Source organism: Topomyia yanbarensis, chromosome 3 (assembly GCF_030247195.1).
Source record: "Topomyia yanbarensis strain Yona2022 chromosome 3, ASM3024719v1, whole genome shotgun sequence".
Taxonomy (NCBI): Eukaryota; Metazoa; Arthropoda; class Insecta; order Diptera; family Culicidae; genus Topomyia; species Topomyia yanbarensis.
The window spans coordinates 208,487,484-208,506,579 of record NC_080672.1 but is presented as its reverse complement, the minus strand read 5'-3'; the positions used below and the strand labels follow the sequence as shown (position 1 = coordinate 208,506,579).

General features: G+C 41.6%; 3 long non-coding RNA genes across 3 annotated transcripts; all 3 read right to left on the bottom strand.

The window, feature by feature from the left end:
- Positions 1 to 12,553: 12,553 nt before the first annotated feature.
- On the bottom strand, positions 12,554 to 13,582 carry LOC131693055 (uncharacterized). Its single transcript, XR_009306146.1, has 3 exons — positions 13,255 to 13,582; positions 12,940 to 13,190; positions 12,554 to 12,886 (listed from the first exon to the last, which is right to left on the bottom strand). It is a non-coding gene; the product is annotated as an uncharacterized LOC131693055 (long non-coding RNA).
- A 4-nt stretch (positions 13,583 to 13,586) lies between these two features.
- Positions 13,587 to 14,404, bottom strand: LOC131693060 (uncharacterized). The gene is made up of 4 exons (XR_009306150.1): positions 14,364 to 14,404; positions 13,989 to 14,311; positions 13,761 to 13,929; positions 13,587 to 13,610 (listed from the first exon to the last, which is right to left on the bottom strand). It is a non-coding gene; the product is annotated as an uncharacterized LOC131693060 (long non-coding RNA).
- A 9-nt stretch (positions 14,405 to 14,413) lies between these two features.
- LOC131693058 (uncharacterized) lies at positions 14,414 to 15,064 on the bottom strand. The gene is made up of 3 exons (XR_009306148.1): positions 14,992 to 15,064; positions 14,619 to 14,921; positions 14,414 to 14,528 (listed from the first exon to the last, which is right to left on the bottom strand). It is a non-coding gene; the product is annotated as an uncharacterized LOC131693058 (long non-coding RNA).
- Positions 15,065 to 19,096: the final 4,032 nt, after the last annotated feature.

Below are 19,096 nucleotides of genomic sequence, written 5' to 3'. Positions count from 1 at the left end.
ACGAAAAACGATAGTGCGTCATCTGTCAAAGTCAAAGTATTGAACGAACCAAAGAGAATAGGGAAAGAGACGAATAGTGTGAAGCCAAAAATACCTTATTGAGCAGACCAATCGTGCAATGTAAATAAACATTACTCATGCCTGAGTTGGAGGAGATAAGTATTGTAAATCTATCAAAAAAGAAATTTGAATTTTCGTCAGAATTTAGTGCAATCGTGATTGGAAGGTGCATTCTAGAGTCTATGTATGAGTAAAAACAAGCTTTAGAATTATTTCATCTCTTTGTTTCAAAATGCACATCGTTTGATAAACAAATCCAACGATCGACAAAAGGTTTGTTTTCAAAATATAATAGGAGTCATTTAAAGTGCTGCCTTTGGAAACGGTTGCCAAATACTAGTGTTGAAATCATCGTAAAGGAAGTGTTGCCGTTTTGACTGATTTTCACTCTGCGTCTCTTTCACTATTCTCTTTGGAACGAACAAAAAATATTGTTTAAGCTCACGTTTAAAAACCCAGTGGGTAGATTACACGCTCAAGTGAAATTACACAAATAATATTTTTTGATAATCGCGATAATAATCGAAGCATATTAATCGATTACTTCGATTATCTAACAGAAGCTAATCGATTAAAAATTATTCGATTACTTGAACTGATATTCGATTAATCGAATGACAGTCGGACATCCCTAATGCCAGATTCTCGCGACATTAGGTTTGTTCCAGTATATTGTCGCGCTTATAATAAAATCTCACATTGCGGGCGTCTGAAAGGCGCATCAAATATAGCCGCAGTTGCTCCGCAAGCAGATTTTAGTGGAGCTTTATTTTTCTGCTAGCTGTGTGCTTCTCGAAAGCTTCAAGGAAAAAGCTATATATAAATTTATATAGGCGGCTGTCACGCGCCTATCTCAATTGAGCTTTCATATAATCGCATATCGAGCGATTATCCTGCAAGGCACAATACGGAAGTCACTCCGGAGTAAACAGGAGCAAAAAATCTTTGCTCCTTTTTACTCCGGTTTGCTACCAGAAGAAGAAAAAAGAGAAGAAGAGAGTACAGGAACGATTTTCTCCGGAGTACTTCCAGTTTCTCCTGGTACTGGAACAGACCTATTAAATCCGTAGATTTGCTCTGCACTCAACAAAGAAACAAAAGTATTCCAAATTAGGTTTTACACCGTTTACACCAACCGACATAACCCCACAAAATGATGAACTTCGTTTGACAATTCTCAGTGGTTTGTTTACATAGGAGTTACGTGAGTTCGAATGTGACAGATGAGCTTCACTTCATTCAGCAAGAGTTCATTCGTGTCGTCATCTTGCAGAACTCAATTAGGTTCTTTACGGACACAGTTAACCTCACTTTTCTTGACAGTTCACTTGTACTGTATACATGGACTTTTTTATCTTAAAATACGTTTATTTAGGCCCAAATGCTGTAGCTTAACGAGGCCGATAATTCATTTTTTTTTATATTACATGTCACATGTTAGTGGGGGAAGGGAAAGCCGTATTTAGGGGCGGCTTGCTCCCCTCTTATGTAAGTAAAGGACAAAGGTAGGAAGTGGGATACATATTGTGTAATTGACATCGTCGTTTGCTGATTGATCATTGTGGCGGATATGCACACTTTGTTGTAGTGTTGTAGTTTCCAGCCTGTAATCGCAGGGGCGAGGGGAGGGTCGATATTTCGGATAATTATTGGCACTCTATATCATCTGCATGTGCGGTATGTCATGATGTTCTGGATAGACGGTTATCAAGAAGAGTGTGCACCGAAGACTCGTGAAGCAATGCCATATTGTAGATACAGGGATAGGTTGGTGAGATTCTACTGTGAATGAGAGAGGGTAAAATGTATTAAACTTGGACATCAATGGTTTTCAAAAAGATATAGATAAGAAAAATATAGGGGTGGTCACGGCTTGCCAGGACGTCCCGGACTGGCACATAGGGTGATCTACCTCGGGCCCGAAGGGAATCTATTAGTTGGGACCTGGCAACACAGTACTCTGCGCACAGCCAAACAACATGCTCGATGTCGTGATAGCCGTTCTCACAAACACAATGATTATTTTCAGCAAGCCCTATACGACGGAGATGCGCGTCAAACGAGTAATGGTTGGACATGATCCTTGACATCGTACGAATAAAGTCCCGGTTCACATCCAACCCCTTAAACCAAGCATTCGTTGATACCTTCGGGATAATGGAATGTAGCCACCGTCCCAGATGCCCATTGCTCCATGAGGTTTGCCAACTATCGAGCGTCCTCTGACGAGAGATACTGAAAAATTCGTTGAAGCAAATTGGTCTTTCGTAAGTGTCGCCTTCTAATGCGCCCACCTTGGCTAAAGAGTCCGCCTTCTCATTGCCCGCAATAGAACAATGTGACGGGACCCAAACCAAGGTAATCTGGTAAGATTTTTCAGATAAAGCACTCAGATATTCCCGTATTTTCCCCAGGAAATACGGTGAGTGCTTTCCAGGCTTCGCCGCACGGATGGCCTCAATGGAGCTGAGACTATCCGAAACGATGAAGTAATGGTCTGAGGGCAGGGTGTCAATGATCCCGAGAGTATACTGAATGGCAGCTAATTCTGCGACGTAAATTGAAGCAGGATCATTGAGTTTGAATGAGGCAGCAAGATTTTCGTTGAAGATACCGAAGCCTGTGGACCCGTCGAGAATTGATCCGTCAGTGTAGAACATTTTGGCGCAGTCGACTTGATGGTATTTGTTATAGAAAATATTTGGGACCACTTGTGGGCGAATATGATCCGGAATTCCACAAATCTCTTCCTTCATGGATGTATCGAAAAATACAGTTGGATCAGAAGTATCTAAGAGATGAGCACGGTTGACGTTATATGTAGATGAATTGATGTTCTGTGCCATGTAATCGAAGTACAAGGACATGAATCGGGTCTGAGAATTAAGCTCGACAAGCCTTTCGCAATTTGCAATCACCAATGGGTTCAGAATATCGCATCGAATGAGCAATCGATATGAGAGGTCCCAGAATCGATTTTTCAGCGGAAGAACGCCCGCCAGCACTTCGAGACTCATCGTATGGGTCGAGTGCATGCAACCCAAGGCAATACGCAAGCAACGATACTGGATTCGCTCCAGTTTGATGAAGTGTATGTTCGCAGCGGAGCGAAAGCAGAAACATCCGTACTCCAACACTGATAATATCGTTGTTTGGTACAACCTGATTAGGTCTCCTGGATGGGCACCCCACCATGTTCCAGTTATTGTACGGAAAAAGTTGATCCTTTGTTGGCACTTCTGTTTCAGATACCTAATGTGACATCCCCAGGTACCTTTAGAGTCGAACCATACCCCGAGATATTTGAATGTTGAAGCCTGAGCAATAGTTTGATCCATTAATTGAAGCTGTAGTTGCGCTGGTTCACGCTTTCTAGAAAATACGACTAGCTCAGTTTTCTCCGTGGAGAACTCGATACCCAGTTGGAGAGCCCATGCAGACAAATTGTCCAAGGTATCTTGCAGTGGTCCTTGCAAGTCGACGGCTTTAGGACCTGTAATAGAGACCACACCGTCATCTGCAAGCTGCCTTAGCGTGCAGGAATTGACAAGACATTCGTCAATGTCATTCACGTAAAAATTGTAGAGGAGAGGGCTTAGACATGAGCCCTGGGGAAGGCCCATGTAGCTAAATCGTGATGTCGATAAATCGCCATGCGAGAAATGCATTTGTTTTTCAGACAACAGGTTTAGCAAAAAGTTATTTAAAATTGGCGAAAGACCATGCTGGTGCAACTTCTCATAAAGAATGTTGATCGAAACTGAATCGAAAGCCCCCTTAATATCCAAGAATACTGATGCCATCTGCTCTTTGTTAGCATATGCCATTTGAATTTCTGTTGAGAGCAACGCAAGGCAATCGTTCGTCCCTTTGCCTTTGCGGAAGCCAAATTGTGTATCTGACAGTAAGCCATTTGTTTCGACCCAATTGTCGAGCCGAAACAGGATCATTTTCTCGAACAACTTCCGGATACAGGACAGCATTGCGATCGGACGATACGAATTGTGGTCGGAGGCTGGTTTTCCTGGTTTTTGGATGGCGATGACCCTCACCTGTCTCCAGTCATGTGGGACAATGTTACCCTCAAGAAACCTATTAAATAAATTCAACAAGCGTCTTTTGGCAGAGTCTGGCAGATTCTTCAATAAGTTGAATTTAATTCTATCTGGCCCCGGGGCTTTATTGTTACATGATAAGAGAGCAAGTGAGAACTCCACCATCGTAAACGGTGTTTCGTTCGCGGTATTGTAAGGCGACGCGGCGCGGTAGATTTTCTGTGCCGGGGCGGAATCCGGACAAACCTTCTTGGCGAAATCGAATATCCAACGGTTTGAATATTCCACGCTCTCGTTAGTACTGTTTCGGTTTCGCATACGTCGGGCCGTGCCCCAAAGAGTGCTCATCGATGTTTCTCTTGTTAACCCGTCGACAAACCGGCGCCAGTAACTGCGTTTCTTAGCTTTCATTAAATTTTTCATTCGCTTTTCTAATATCGCGTACACTCGATAACTAGCAACTAACCCGTCGTTCCGGAAAGTTTTATACGCGGCAGCTTTCTCCGCGTACACGTCTGAGCACTCTTTGTCCCACCACGGGTTGGGAGAACGTTTTTGGGTGTTCACGTCGGGTACTCGTTTCGTCTGAGTTTGAATCGCGCTATCGAGAATCGAGTTGGACAAAAACTTATATTCTTCCTCCGGGGGAAGTATCTGTGTTGAATCGATAGTTTTGGATATCTCAGCAGCGTAGCTCTTCCAATCAATGTTTCGTGTGAGGTCATAGGGAACATTGATTGGTGTCGATGGTCTTGAACCAGTGGTGATTGCAATTACAATTGGTAAGTGGTCACTACCGTGGGGATCAGATATTACCTTCCACTTGCAATCTAACCGTAGTGATGTCGAGCATAAAGATATGTCCAGTGCACTTGCTTGCGCAGGTGGTCTAGGAATTCGTGTCATTTCCCCTGTGTTCAGAATTGTCATATTGAAGTTGTCACAAAGGTCTTGAATTGTCGAAGATCGATTATCGTCGTATAGACAGCCCCACCCCGTACCGTGAGAGTTAAAGTCTCCAAGAAGCAGGCGGGGCGAGGGAAGGTGTTCAATCACGTTGGAGAATCTTCGATATCCCATCATGGCCCTAGGAGGAATGTAAATAGAAGCAATGCAAAGATCTTTGCCTTTGATTGTTGTTTGACAAGCGACAACTTCAATGCCTGGCGTCGAAGGGAGGTTGATTCGATTGAAGGAGTAGCACTTTTTGATCCCTAAAAGTACCCCCCCATATGAGTCTTCTCGATCCAAGCGGATAATGTTAAAATCGTGGAAGTTGAGGTTTATATTAGAAGTTAGCCATGTTTCACATAGGGAAAATGCATCACAATGATTGTAATTTAGCAAGTGTTTTAATGAATCAATTTTGGGGATAATACTTCTGCAGTTCCACTGTAAAACAGTGATCAGATCCCTGATTCCGTCTAATAAGTTAGCCATCGAAGGATACGATCGCTGTAAGGAGGGGCCATTGTTCAGTCAACTGTTTTAAAAATGTTCTTACTGTTGGTAGAATAGCAACCAGCAAGCTTTTCATAGGATCGGTAATGTTGAAAGCTGTGAATATCCAGTCCACAATGTCAGAAAATTTAAGGAATCCCGTTTTAGGTTGAGTTTCTGACTGTAAAATTGGAGCACTTGGGATTTTTGGTGCCCCGGGGAGTGCTGGGAACTCCTGGTTGTATCTCAATTTCCCAAAACCAGGAGGTATTATCTTCGGATTTGTACCAGCCCTTCCAGTTGATGAATTATTTTTATTTTGTACCCTTGTTTGGGACAACCTAGGACCCTTACGAGGAAGTTCAGGTGAGTTTTGATTAGGTCTTTTCCTAGAGTTTCCAAGCGGAGCCAAAGAATGCCCCTCGCAAGGGTCGTTAGAGGCGTTATCGTCAGTTGGCAAGAGAGCGAATGGGTTTTCGGAGATAAGTGGAACAGCTCTTTTAAGCATTTCTGCGTAAGAGCGTCTGGAGCGATCTTTGGCGGATCGCTTCAGTTTATCCGCGCGAAGTTTGTACGTTGGGCATGTCAAAAGTGCATGCGGATTCTCCCCACAGTAAACACACTTCTCAGCAGGGCTACTGCAAGTATCATCCGCATGGCGTTCCCCACATTTACCGCACCGTTGCTTGTTGCTACAGTAGGTGGCCGTGTGACCTAGCTGCTTGCAATTGGAACAATTCATGACCCGCGGTACAAACAGGCGTACAGGTAGACGAGCTCCTCCCACTTCAACGTAGCTCGGAAGTGCAGATCCGGCGAAGGTTACGCGAAACGAGTCTGATGGATAGTAATTACCATCTTCGATGGACTTTGAGTGCAATTGCTTGCACTCCAAAATCTTAACTGATTGAAGGTTAGGGTCCTTAAAGCGGCCAGCCCCATCATTCATCAGATCATCGACAGTTAGACCCGCATCACTTACCACACCGTCGATCTCCACATCACGAGAAGGGATGTAGACGCGATACTCCAGCGTAAAGAGGCTATTTCTAACGATATCATTGGCCTGTTTCAAGTCAGTAACGACTACGCGCAGTTTGTCTGACTGAACCTTTTTAATCTCGGTTACGGCCGAGTAACGTTTTGTCAGCTCCCGTGCAACAGTTATGCTGTTTAACGGTTTATTTTTGGGCCGAAAGTATACCACCCAAGGACCAGCGGATCCATCCTGGTAAACCTTGACTCGGGGGGGCTGTGAGACATTGGGGGAAAGTGGGGGAAGTGGATCGACCATAACATTATCTGTCTCAGTATCAGATATACGTTCTTCTTCTTCATAATATTCCTCTTCGGAGGGTGATCCTTCTGTTTGTTCCATTTTGTTGCGGGAGCAACACGCTCGACCGCACTGTTTAACTTAAATCAAAATAAAAAATCAAAAGCAATAAAAAGAAAAAAATCGATAAGAAAAGTAAAAAAACGAAACACTTCACCAGTTGGTTCCTGACGAGCTGGTAGGTGAATTGATCCTTCGTTTGTTTTATTCGTCACCCGCGTGACCTTCACACATTAGAGCTGATATAGCTCGTCTAAACAAAGCCGTCTTTCAGGCAAGAAAAATGTTTAGTAACGCACTTCACTGCACTACTTTAACTGATATCGCAGGTAACAATTATCACTCGCGGGACTGTTTATTAGTAATGCTTTACTGCAGCCTCTGCCACAGCAAGCACCTTCGTACCACCGAAAAAACTAAACCACACCGGAGAGAACAAAAAGCACTTGTTTCCCGGTACAAAGTTGGGTTACGAATGATACATGGACTTTTTTGTAAACGACTAGATTCGCTCGAAGCAATTCGCAAAGATTTTTTCTAAGTCCATGTAAACAGTACAAGCGAACCGTCAAAAATGAATACTTGAATTAATTTGTGACCAGCGTAAAGTATTCAATAGTGTTTTTCACCCCATTTAGCGATTGTGTGCCAAAACTCAATTCCAAGTTAAAGTTATATTAATTAATGAATTGATATTTAGTACTCTACAAATGCTTCTTACTAGTAGGCAGCATTTTCAATAACAACAGCAGTAAAAAGCATTTTTAAAATAGCAATCCAACCGACTTAGTTAAGACGCACTGTTTAGGCCTATTTGTAACCTAAAAATTAGCAATGCTGAAAAATTTCACAATGGATGAAAAGTATTTTTTTAGTTCTTGGGGCATGCGATACAAATGATTTCTGTACAATTCAATCCACATTGTCCTTGTAAAGCTTCAAATTTTATATGACAATATCTATAGAATTGTTCAGTCTAGTCGAGGGTTCCAACGTCGCTGATGTTGTTCGTTCAGGAACCATTCTTGATAGTTCTACAGTAAGAATAAAAGCTTTCAAAATATTTTTATGCCAGTAATTGTGAGATATCGTGATATTAGTTTCGTTCCTTTGCACAACAAATTCGTATCGCACCTTCGAGCGTTATATGGAACAACAAATTTGAAATCCCATCGCTTGGTTTCAACCGATATAACGTGAGATATCTCTCTGGTTATTCTTTTTTAACTATCGTTATCTGCCCTTTTCGTTTCGTTTCACTTAATCGTACGCTGCCTGGAAATTCACAATCGGATGGTGAGTCCGCTTGTCGTATTTTCGAAATTTGTCCAAGATATATCGCAGAGTAAACGTCTGGTCCGTCGTAAATCGTCTGTTTTGGTATTCACCGTCAATCGATTCAGCCAACGGGCGCGGTCTTTTAAACAGAACAGGTTATTCATAGGCGATATTGAGGATTGTTATGCGATATTAAGGATCATGCAGTGGATTGCTTCGTACTTCTTGTCACTCCCGACTTTTAGATGTTCGAACAGGATTTTGTTATTGCCATCTGGCGACTTATTCTTAATAGTCATTGGTGATTGTGCTATCCCTATTTTTTGTTATATTGTTCGTTTATATAACGCTATTAAATGCGGAGCCATTGCCTTTTATATATTTACAACAAATAAAGTTAAAGATTTTTTCAATAGGCTAGTATTAATTCCCTCGCGCGCAATTAACTATTGCGCGCGGAGCTTTTTTACGTTGTGGGGGGCATTTGTAGCAATTCCTGACGGTCATTCAGTCTGCTTCTTTGGTCGTCACTTCGTCCATGCTAACAACGCAGCAGTTGCCTTGAATTAAACGGTCGGTTGGCTTTGTATGCTTCTTCGATTTGCTGACTACGGTCGTGAAACCTTCCGAAATGTCCCACATCAAAGTGCACCACGGAAAAAACGCTGTAAAAAATTACTAAGTTTGTCCGATTCTTGTCAAACTTTCAGACAATGCAATATAACCCATTAGTAAGTTTTTGGCATATTTATTTTATTCAACTACAACACCACAACCTTACGCTCGCACATTACGCTTAACTCCCCTCATTAGTTTCTGTACAACATCTAGCTGCAGGAAACTACGGAAACCCATTTGTTCTTCATGTCTTCCTCAGTTTTGACCTCTTTGGGATGCTTCCGTAATGCCTGCTGTATTTTTCGATGGGCCTTAGTTCTGGTTCATTTCCTTGGGTACAAAAGTAGCCCCGTTGGCTTCGTACCATTTCAGGACAACATTTGAACAGTGGCTCGAAGCTAGATCCGGTCAGAAGATCGTAGGACCCTCGGGTTGTTTTAACAGAGGAAACAGACGCTTCTGAAGACACTCCTTGAGATAGATCTCCCCGTTTACAGTCACGGTAGTCAGGAAAGGCGTACTCCGTTTGCCACAAAAGCAAATCGCTTGACAAATCATGTATTTATTGGCAAACTTTGAAAGTTTCTGCTTCTTTACTTCCTCCGGAACATCAAATTTGTGCTGGGTGGTGAAGAATAGTTGCCCCGGAAGCTACAGAATGTCCACCTTGACGCAAGTCTTATCATCCATGATGAGATAATAAGGCTTCGTCAGCATCTAGGTGTACAGTTTTCGCGTCCAAGACTTTCCCACCAGCGATGTCAGATCTACGGAAATCTCCGTAGATCTACGGATTTGGAGGTTTTACGGAAATGCAATTTTTTCTACGGAAATCTACGGATTTATCTCAGTGTACTTTTGAAGACGGTTGCCAAAGATCGACAGTTATTTTTTCTATTGGAAAATCATCTTAATAAAATGGAGAATCCGCAAAACCACGTTGTGCGATAATAAATACCAGCGATCGAAAATTCAACTCGAGAATATAGACCCTGCTTTATAAAACGCCTTCCAAAAGTTATACCGCATTTCGGCGATAATGAGTCGGGGAAATTATAAGTAGTTCAAATCAATAAATCCAGTCATTCGTAACCCAACTTTGTACCGGGAAACAAGTGCTTTTTGTTCTCTCCGGTGTGGTTTAGTTTTTTCGGTGGTACGAAGGTGCTTGCTGTGGCAGAGGCTGCAGTAAAGCATTACTAATAAACAGTCCCGCGAGTGATAATTGTTACCTGCGATATCAGTTAAAGTAGTGCAGTGAAGTGCATTACTAAACAGTTTTCTTGCCTGAAAGACGGCTTTGTTTAGACGAGCTATATCAGCTCTACTGTGTGAAGGTCACGCGGGTGACGGATAAAACAAACGAAGGATCAATTCACCTACCAGCTCGTCAGGAACCAACTGGTGAAGTGTTTCGTTTTTTTACTTTTCTTATCGATTTTTTTTATTATTGTTTTTGATTTTTTATTTTGATTTAAATTAAATAGTGCGGTCGAGCGTGTTGCTCCCGCAACAAAATGGAACAAACAGAAGGATCACCCTCCGAAGACGAATATTATGGGGAAGAAGAACGTATATCTGATACTGAAACAGATAATGTTATGGTCGATCCACATCCCCCACTTTCCCCCAATGTCTCACAGCCCCCCGAGTCTAGGTTTACCAGGATGGATCCGCTGGTCCTTGGGTGGTATACTTTCGGCCCAAAAATAAACCGTTAAACAGCATAACTGTTGCACGGGAGCTGACAAAACGTTACTCGGCCGTAACCGAGATTAAAAACGTTCAGTCAGATAAACTGCGCGTAGTCGTTACTGACTTGAAACAGGCCAATGATATCGTTAGCAATAGCCTCTTTACGCTGGAGTATCGCGTCTACATCCCTTCTCGTGATGTGGAGATCGACGGTGTGGTAAGTGATGCGGGTCTAACTATCGATGATCTGATGAATGATGGGGCTGGCCGCTTTAAGGACCCTAACCTTCAATCAGTTAAGATTTTGGAGTGCAAGCAATTGCACTCAAAGTCCATCGAAGATGGTAATAGACCTTTCTCGTCAGACCTAACACCTGTTTTTCTTATTTTTAATCGAAAGATTACACAATTATAAGAACATTTCCGTAAAAATGAGATTTTTAGGAGCTATCATGATTTTTTAATGATTTTTTAAAATTTGAAATATGCAAGAATGTTGAATATTTTTTTCACCTCAGCAAGAATGGTGGGACTTAAAATGTGCGTTTGGGCAGCACTGTTTTGAATATTTTCACTTAAGTTCTTGGCAACGCGGTAAATGAAGTGGTGAATCGCAGTACAAAATTCATTAGCAATGTAAACAAACTAAAATGAACCTCTCGCTGTAGAACATTGGATGCATTGGATGAAAATGTTTAACCTCACTTTTTTGACATTTCGCAGAGCTTGTTTACATAGGCTGAGATTTTTTTTTATTCGACCACAGTATGAGAAACTTGATTTGGTTTACTTTTAAATGCGAATATCTTGTATTAACAAGCTCGCTAGGCTTTCATTTTTATTTGACGCCATTAGGCAATGTTCCATTAAATTTGGCATTTAGATTTTTCTTGTCCACGATTCGTTGAAGAAAGCGATTTTATTTGTTGCGATCAATTTAACTTGTTTTGTTTTTTTGCTGAATTACAACATTAGCCACAAAACATTTTGATGATCTCTGGTAATTGGTAATCTCTAGTAATCCTTGAAATTATATACATCGCAATATAGGTCCGCACCAGTTGCAGCCGCTCCACCTCGCCGGAATCGCGTTAGCCGATGGTCCAGTCTGCGTCACACTCGGCTGTCGCTGCACCAATGGTAGCTCCCAACCAGGCCTTTGGATTAATTGCTCAAATCGCAGCTACTGCTGGTAGTGTAGCGATCGGCTTCGTCGGTAACACCGTTGGACATGCCCTCATCGGAATGTTCAGCGGTTCCGATTCACAAGAGGCAGCCTCGCTAGGACAGGCTGCCCCGGTATCGGGCGAGGCAAACACTCCGGCAGGACCATGCTCGTGGGAGATCAAGTAAATATCTTGTACCCAAGGCCAGGTCGAGTGTGATTCGGAACAATTACCAAGTATAGAAGTCCATATATATAGCGTTCACGTGATACATTTTCCTTAAAGTTGATTAAATAAAAATAGTATAAATGTTGGCCAAATCCTGCAGCACTATAGGATCACAGATAGAGCATTAACACTAACTCACTGTGCTTCGGTGTTTTTTTGCAAACGAACTATCAGGTCTATGTTTTTATTTAGTAAATATTTTAATAAATATTAGTTCATTAGGAGTATGACTTATTTTGATGGCGCAGTGAAGGGGTGCTTAAAGTGCGAGTCGTTTCTTTAAAATCGATCACTTGAAAGTAGTATAAATAATTATAAATGCGACAACAATAAACTCATAACCTTTTTAATGGTTATTTAGCCATAGGTAACGAGGAAATCGGTATGTTTTATTCATGTACAACAAAAAATACTCAGCAATAATGTAACTTATTATTAATTGTTACGTAGTATAAATGATTATAAAATGCGATAACATAAGCTCATAACCTTTCTAATGGTTAATTATCCATACTGCCGTGATACGCATAACTGTCCCATCTGCATAGGAAACCCAAATGGGACTGTTATGCGGATCACGGCAGCATAGGTAACGAGGCAATCGGTATGTTTTATTCATGTACAACAAAAATTACTCAGCAACAATTTAATTTATTATTAATTGTTACGCGTGATTTTGTCTCCAGTGATTGGCCAAAATTGGTCGCTTTTAAAATCTGGTGCTCTAAGCATAACTGTCCCATGTTAATAGCGAATCCCATAACACATGGAACAGTATAGCGACCATACAGCTGCAACAGCGAATTTAGCATTGACATCAATATAACCAGGTTGGTTGCAAGCAGAAAGAACAATACTAGCTGGGCTGCTAGCTGTTTGTGCTACTAATAACACTTGCAGTCTGTCAAATTAACATGATTCTATGATCTAGCTTCAATGACGATGGAATATAGCCGAATCCAAAGCCTAACCCATCAGCGCATTTGATCATGTAATGGATATTATAAACTCTGAAAGAAATACATTTTATTGTTGTCTGTTTTTGAGGTTAGAACTTTTATACTATTGTGAGAATGGTCCTCAGCAACTATCCTTCCAAATCAAAAACTCGTGCTAGCAATGGCTTCGTTCAGAAGCGTCAGCATCACAAGCGATGAATATGCATGACTGGCGGTCATGGTGTTGAGCGGCTGACCCTGAAATCTATCCCAAAACCGTATTCGTTCGTTCAGTCCGAGCGATATTGCGTAACTCGGGGAACAGGCAAGTGCGACGTCATGTCGTCATGGGCTTCAATTTTGTACATACAGGCACCTATAAATAACCAATCAATTTAATTATGTAGATTTAGGCCATACCGTAAATTTGGCTGACATACCCCGTATCAAGTCCCACACACATAGCACACCATCCTGGCAACCAGATGCGCCCATCTCGGCCTGCCACTGGTCTATGAAAATACATGTGGTAGGACCGCAATGGCCGTTTAGGGTGAACTGCAATAGGTGGCTATCAAGCCGGAACACGTTAACAGTGTGGCCCTGGCTGCCAGTAATGACTGTACCGCCCGCCACTTCCAAACATGTCACCGGTGACCCTGCTGGTGAAACTCCAGGATACATCGAAGCTCCTCCTCGGATGCGTGATGTTGAGCTGGCAACGCTGTGGACGGATTTAAGCCGGCGGGTTGCTGAAATAAACTAATGCTTCCTGCCGAACCGCTGCGTACGTGGGCTAAAAAGAAAAAGAATTAAGGCACTTGATGACATACTCATTACAGACTGAAAATTAAATGACTTAGAATATACAGTATTTTAAAAGAACAAGTAAAATCTGTCTGCGCCCTAGGTGAGCTTAAAAAATTGCTTGAAACATAGAACTTACTTCGCCCATATGCAGACGTAAATCCCCAATCGATCTGAAAACTTTACGTGTACGTTTCCAGTCTCAGAAAATCGATTCGTTCACTCAACCGTGCGACTATCACTTTGTCACCGGCGAGGTTTATGTTAGTTACCCCATTGTTGTGGTTGTTTTCAGCTTCATATATATCCTGCAATGAAACGTCCGTCAATAGTTGTAATAAAAAACAAATGACTCCAAACAATTTACCTAAAAGTTACCAGTCGTTCCCTCCCAGAACTTTAAACGCCCATCTGCACACCCAATCTTTATTAGATCATCAAAAAAGTCCAGATACCAGATCGGCGAAGTCTGGTAACATTTCTTCCGCGCTGAACTTCCTCCTCCAGGTGGCTGAAAACATTCCCCAGCGCTCATCTGCTCTCGAGGTGGGCAGTTCCGGCATCAGGTGCAAAGCGTCGATAGTTTTAACCGAGTATAGCGTCGAAAAAGGATCGTTTCGCAGCACCTCCAGTTTTAATTCTTCTAGATCTTTGCGAATAATTTCAATTAGCAAACTTGCATCCGCCGCGCTAAAAGATTAATCGGGTAATTTTAAAGCTGACACTAAATATTTCGACTTACTTGCATGCCTCTGCATTTTACGTCGAGGAAGCTGTTTCTCCATATTCGCTTCAGCTCGTTTTTCTTCAGGAGCTATGGACTAGAAGGTTTTTCCGCATTCTCTTTCTCTGGACTGTCAGTCGCCGGTTCTGATTCCTTTTCCTTGGTCATACTCAGATCGCTAACCTATTTTTATTGAAAAGGAAAATTTAAATCCCATGGAACAATGATGGCTCCAAAAATAGTTTAGGTGGTTATGACAAAAAGAACACTTACGAGTGCAGAAATTCCCAGAACCTCCGCCTTTTTGACCCAGTTATCTGCATCGCTTGCCATCGCTTCGACCGGGTACAATGTATGGGAAAACGTCCTGAATCCGAACGGATACTGTCTTATCAGTGGTTTATGCCTGGCAAATCGCTGAATTTTGCTCAGAACGATCATGTGGAAAAAAACAATGCCTTTTTTGTCTGCTCACTTCGCTGCCATGAAACCGACGATGAGTCCTTTTTCCAAATGAGTCACACGGTTGGCCCGAGTGAATATGTGCGTGTAGAATACGCTTCCATTATGTTTGTTCTGTAAATCAACAAGGACATTTAGACATGAAAAAGAATGTTGCAGGGGGAAGCTTATGGTAAAAACTCACCGAACGAGAAAGTCCTTTCCAAGTATCTTGCTGTTGTGTTTAATGTTGACGGTAACGAAGTCGGAAGCGACTCTGACCTGAGATTTTTCTGTCCCCGAGCGCTATCAGCGGACACACTACGAATTTAACCGTCAAGTGGCTTTCACTTTTGCTGAGCTGGAAGCGGCCGCTCTGAATCTGTACAGCGACATCCTTTTGAACCACTTCGGATTCATGAACTATACACTATAATTATATTATACAATGGATTTTTTCATAACGTTTACTATTCCCTAAAATCACGAACCGATCCAATGGCTAATGATTGTGTAGAACTAGGGGAAAGTAATAAAAACATGAACGACAGCGAGCAGGATAAATTCGAGGATTTGAACAATCAGTTAAGTCAGCTGTTGCGGGGTAACACATAACGGGCGCGTTCATCCGAGGTGAGATATAATTTCAAACTGTAACTGTAACTGGTGCCCGACGTCGACAAAAATCAGTCGTTAGTTTTCTGAGATTTTTTCTGCAGAAAACTAAAATATTTAGAAGTGTCAAACAATCAAAAACAAATCTATCAGTGCAGCCAGTTTTAGCACAATTTCATCAAAGTATGCTGTCACTCTGACAGTGTACCTTTATGGGTGTACCTGGGTCATAAAATGTGTCCTCAAAAAATCGTCAGAGCATTCCGTATTAACATATTTGTATTTGGTAACCTGGCAGATTGCTGAATCAATTTCCGGATGATTTGATGTGGAAAGGTGAAGACATTTTCTAAAAAGGCCCATACGTAATAATATTGATCTTATTAAATCTTATTATATGAAAATCGTGATATTTTGGTAAGAAAAAAGAAATCGGTATTTTTAGTAACGTTATTGATATTGAAATTAAAAATCGGTTTAAATATCGATAAATCGGTATATTCTGCAACACTGTTTTGGGGTTCATCTACGTCAAAACAATGTTTTTGACAAATTGGAATGAACTCTTGGAGTTCATACCCAGTAAACGAAACGGCGAATAGCCAGATTAAAACAGATGCCGGCTAGCGGTAGGCTACTGGAACTATATTATAGGCTACCCGCCGTAACTTTATTTCATATTCCCCACGCGAAGTTCATCCAAATGGTGAAAAAGTATGGGGAATCGAGGTAAAATAGGACAGGGGAATACAGAGTAAAATGGGCAGCTCGAAGAATTTTTGATTTTTTCAATAGTTAGAGACACCAAATTAACGTGACAGTATTCAGAATTGATCCAGCGATGAAAACGGAAGCTGTTCTGCATATAAAATTTTTTGACGAGAAAGGTCTATTACTATCCATCAGACTCGTTTCGCGTAACCTTCGCCGGATCTGCACTTCCGAGCTACGTTGAAGTGGGAGGAGCTCGTCTACCTGTACGCCTGTTTGTACCGCGGGTCATGAATTGTTCCAATTGCAAGCAGCTAGGTCACACGGCCACCTACTGTAGCAACAAGCAACGGTGCGGTAAATGTGGGGAACGCCATGTGGATGATACTTGCAGTAGGCCCGCTGAGAAGTGTGTTTACTGTGGGGAGAATCCGCATGCACTTTTGACATGCCCAACGTACAAACTTCGCGCGGATAAACTAAAGCGATCCGCCAAAGATCGCTCCAGACGCTCTTACGCAGAAATGCTTAAAAGAGCTGTTCCACTTATCTCCGATAACCCATTCGCTCTCTTGCCAACTGACGATAGCGCCTCTAACGACCCTTGCGAGGGGCATTCTTTGGCTCCGCTTGGAAACTCTAGGAAAAGACCTAATCAAAACTCACCTGAACTTCCTCGTAAGGGTTCTAGGTTGTCCCAAACAAGGGTACAAAATAAAAATAATTCATCAACTGGCAGTGCTGGTACAAATCCGAAGATAATACCTCCTGGTTTTGGGAAATTGAGATACAACCAGGAGTTCCCAGCACTCCCCGGGGCATCAAAAATCCCAAGTGCTCCAATTTTACAGTCAGAAACTCAACCTAAAACGGGATTCCTTAAATTTTCTGACATTGTGGACTGGATATTCACAGCTTTCAACATTACCGATCCTATGAAAAGCTTGCTGGTTGCTATTCTACCAACAGTAAGAACATTTTTAAAACAGTTGACTGAACAATGGCCCCTCCTTACAGCGATCGTATCCTTCGATGGCTAGCTTATTAGACGGAATCAGGGATCTGATCACTGTTTTACAGTGGAACTGCAGAAGTATTATCCCCAAAATTGATTCATTAAAACACTTGCTAAATTACAATCATTGTGATGCATTTTCCCTATGTGAAACATGGCTAACTTCGAATATAAACCTCAACTTCCACGATTTTAACATTATCCGCTTGGATCGAGAAGACTCATATGGGGGGGTACTTTTAGGGATCAAAAAGTGCTACTCCTTCAATCGAATCAACCTCCCTTCGACGCCAGGCATTGAAGTTGTCGCTTGTCAAACAACAATCAAAGGCAAAGATCTTTGCATTGCTTCTATTTACATTCCTCCTAGGGCCATGATGGGATATCGAAGATTCTCCAACGTGATTGAACACCTTCCCTCGCCCCGCCTGCTTCTTGGAGACTTTAACTCTCACGGTACGGGGTGGGGCTGTCTATACGACGATAATCGATCTTCGACAATTCAAGACCTTTGTGACAACTTCAATATGACAATTCTGAACACAGGGGAAATGACACGAATTCCTAGACCACGTGCGCAAGCAAGTGCACTGGACATATCTTTCTGGTAGCTTTTGGCTACCTTTTGGTTTTTTCGAAGGTAAGGATTGCTCGTCCCTAAGGTAAGACTAAGAATGTTTTTTTATTAATTCCCAAGGCTTATTTTATATGCGCTGGCATGTTGCGCGACATGTTTGTATATTTTGGTTATTCTGAGTAAAGCCAATTGGAGAGAGACAGAGAGGCTACCTAGAATTGGTCGCTACTCGGGCAGAGGGTGTGTGCCCATAGATAGCACTGGACGTAGGGAAAAACGCTTGTAAAGCGAAAGGTTCTATCAATAAACAATTGAATATATTTTGCTTTAGCTGGGTGTTTCTCGGCGTTCACGACACATGCGAACCATATGGACGGTTTCGCTAAGGCGTGTACCGAGCCGAGGTAGTTAATTTGAATGAGCTAGAGATAGGTGATTAGATGTATTACACCACCCTCCTTTTGGAAGAATAATGTAACTAAGTGAAATTATTCGAAAAAAACTTGTAGCTTTTGCTTCTCTCCAGATAGCTTTTATATTTTGGATGTACATTTGTGGTATGTGGTTTTTTTTTATAATCTGATTATCCTGTTTTTATGAACAATTTGTTTTAAACCTGTGGTATCTTCTTGTATGGTAATATTTGGATGCTGAATTGAAATAACTGTGTACGGGCCTTGGTATACTTTATCTAACTTTCTTCTATTTTCGTTCTGCAACATTACCTTATCTAGAGGTTTTACATCAATTGGGTTACTTATTTTCTCTTGACTTAAGTTTCGTATTTGCTTTGTATTATCTAATATTGCTTTTGTTTTTTGTGCTGCTAAGTGTAGTTTGTATTTTAGTTCTGCGTGGTATTGGTCAAAATTGTATATGGGTTGTGTGTGAGTGTTTTCGGAATACATGAGATTTTGTGGGATGTTTGCCTGTTTACCAAATACTAATTCAAATGGTGTGTATTGGTGGCTTGTGTGAGGTGTCGTGTTATAACAGAACGCATAGTAAGGCAGCCAATCATCCCAGTCCGTTTGGGCGTGATTGATAAACTGTCTTGCGTATTCATTCAGACAACGGTGATTCCTCTCTAAACCTCCAATTGTTTCTGGATGGTATGCTGTAGAAAACTGATGGTTGAGATTTAACAATTTATTCATGTGTAAGAATACTTCATTTTTGTACTCTGTTCCCTGATCTGTTCTAATTAATTTGGGTGCGCCATATACAAGGATACAATTTTCGACAAGTGCCTTTGCTAGCGTATTTGCTTGTTTATCAGTAATCGCTTGGATTATTACATATTTTGACAGATCGCATTGTATTGTTATGGCATATCGGTTACCACTGTTTGATTTTGAAAATGGACCGATTGTGTCTACTGAGATACTATCT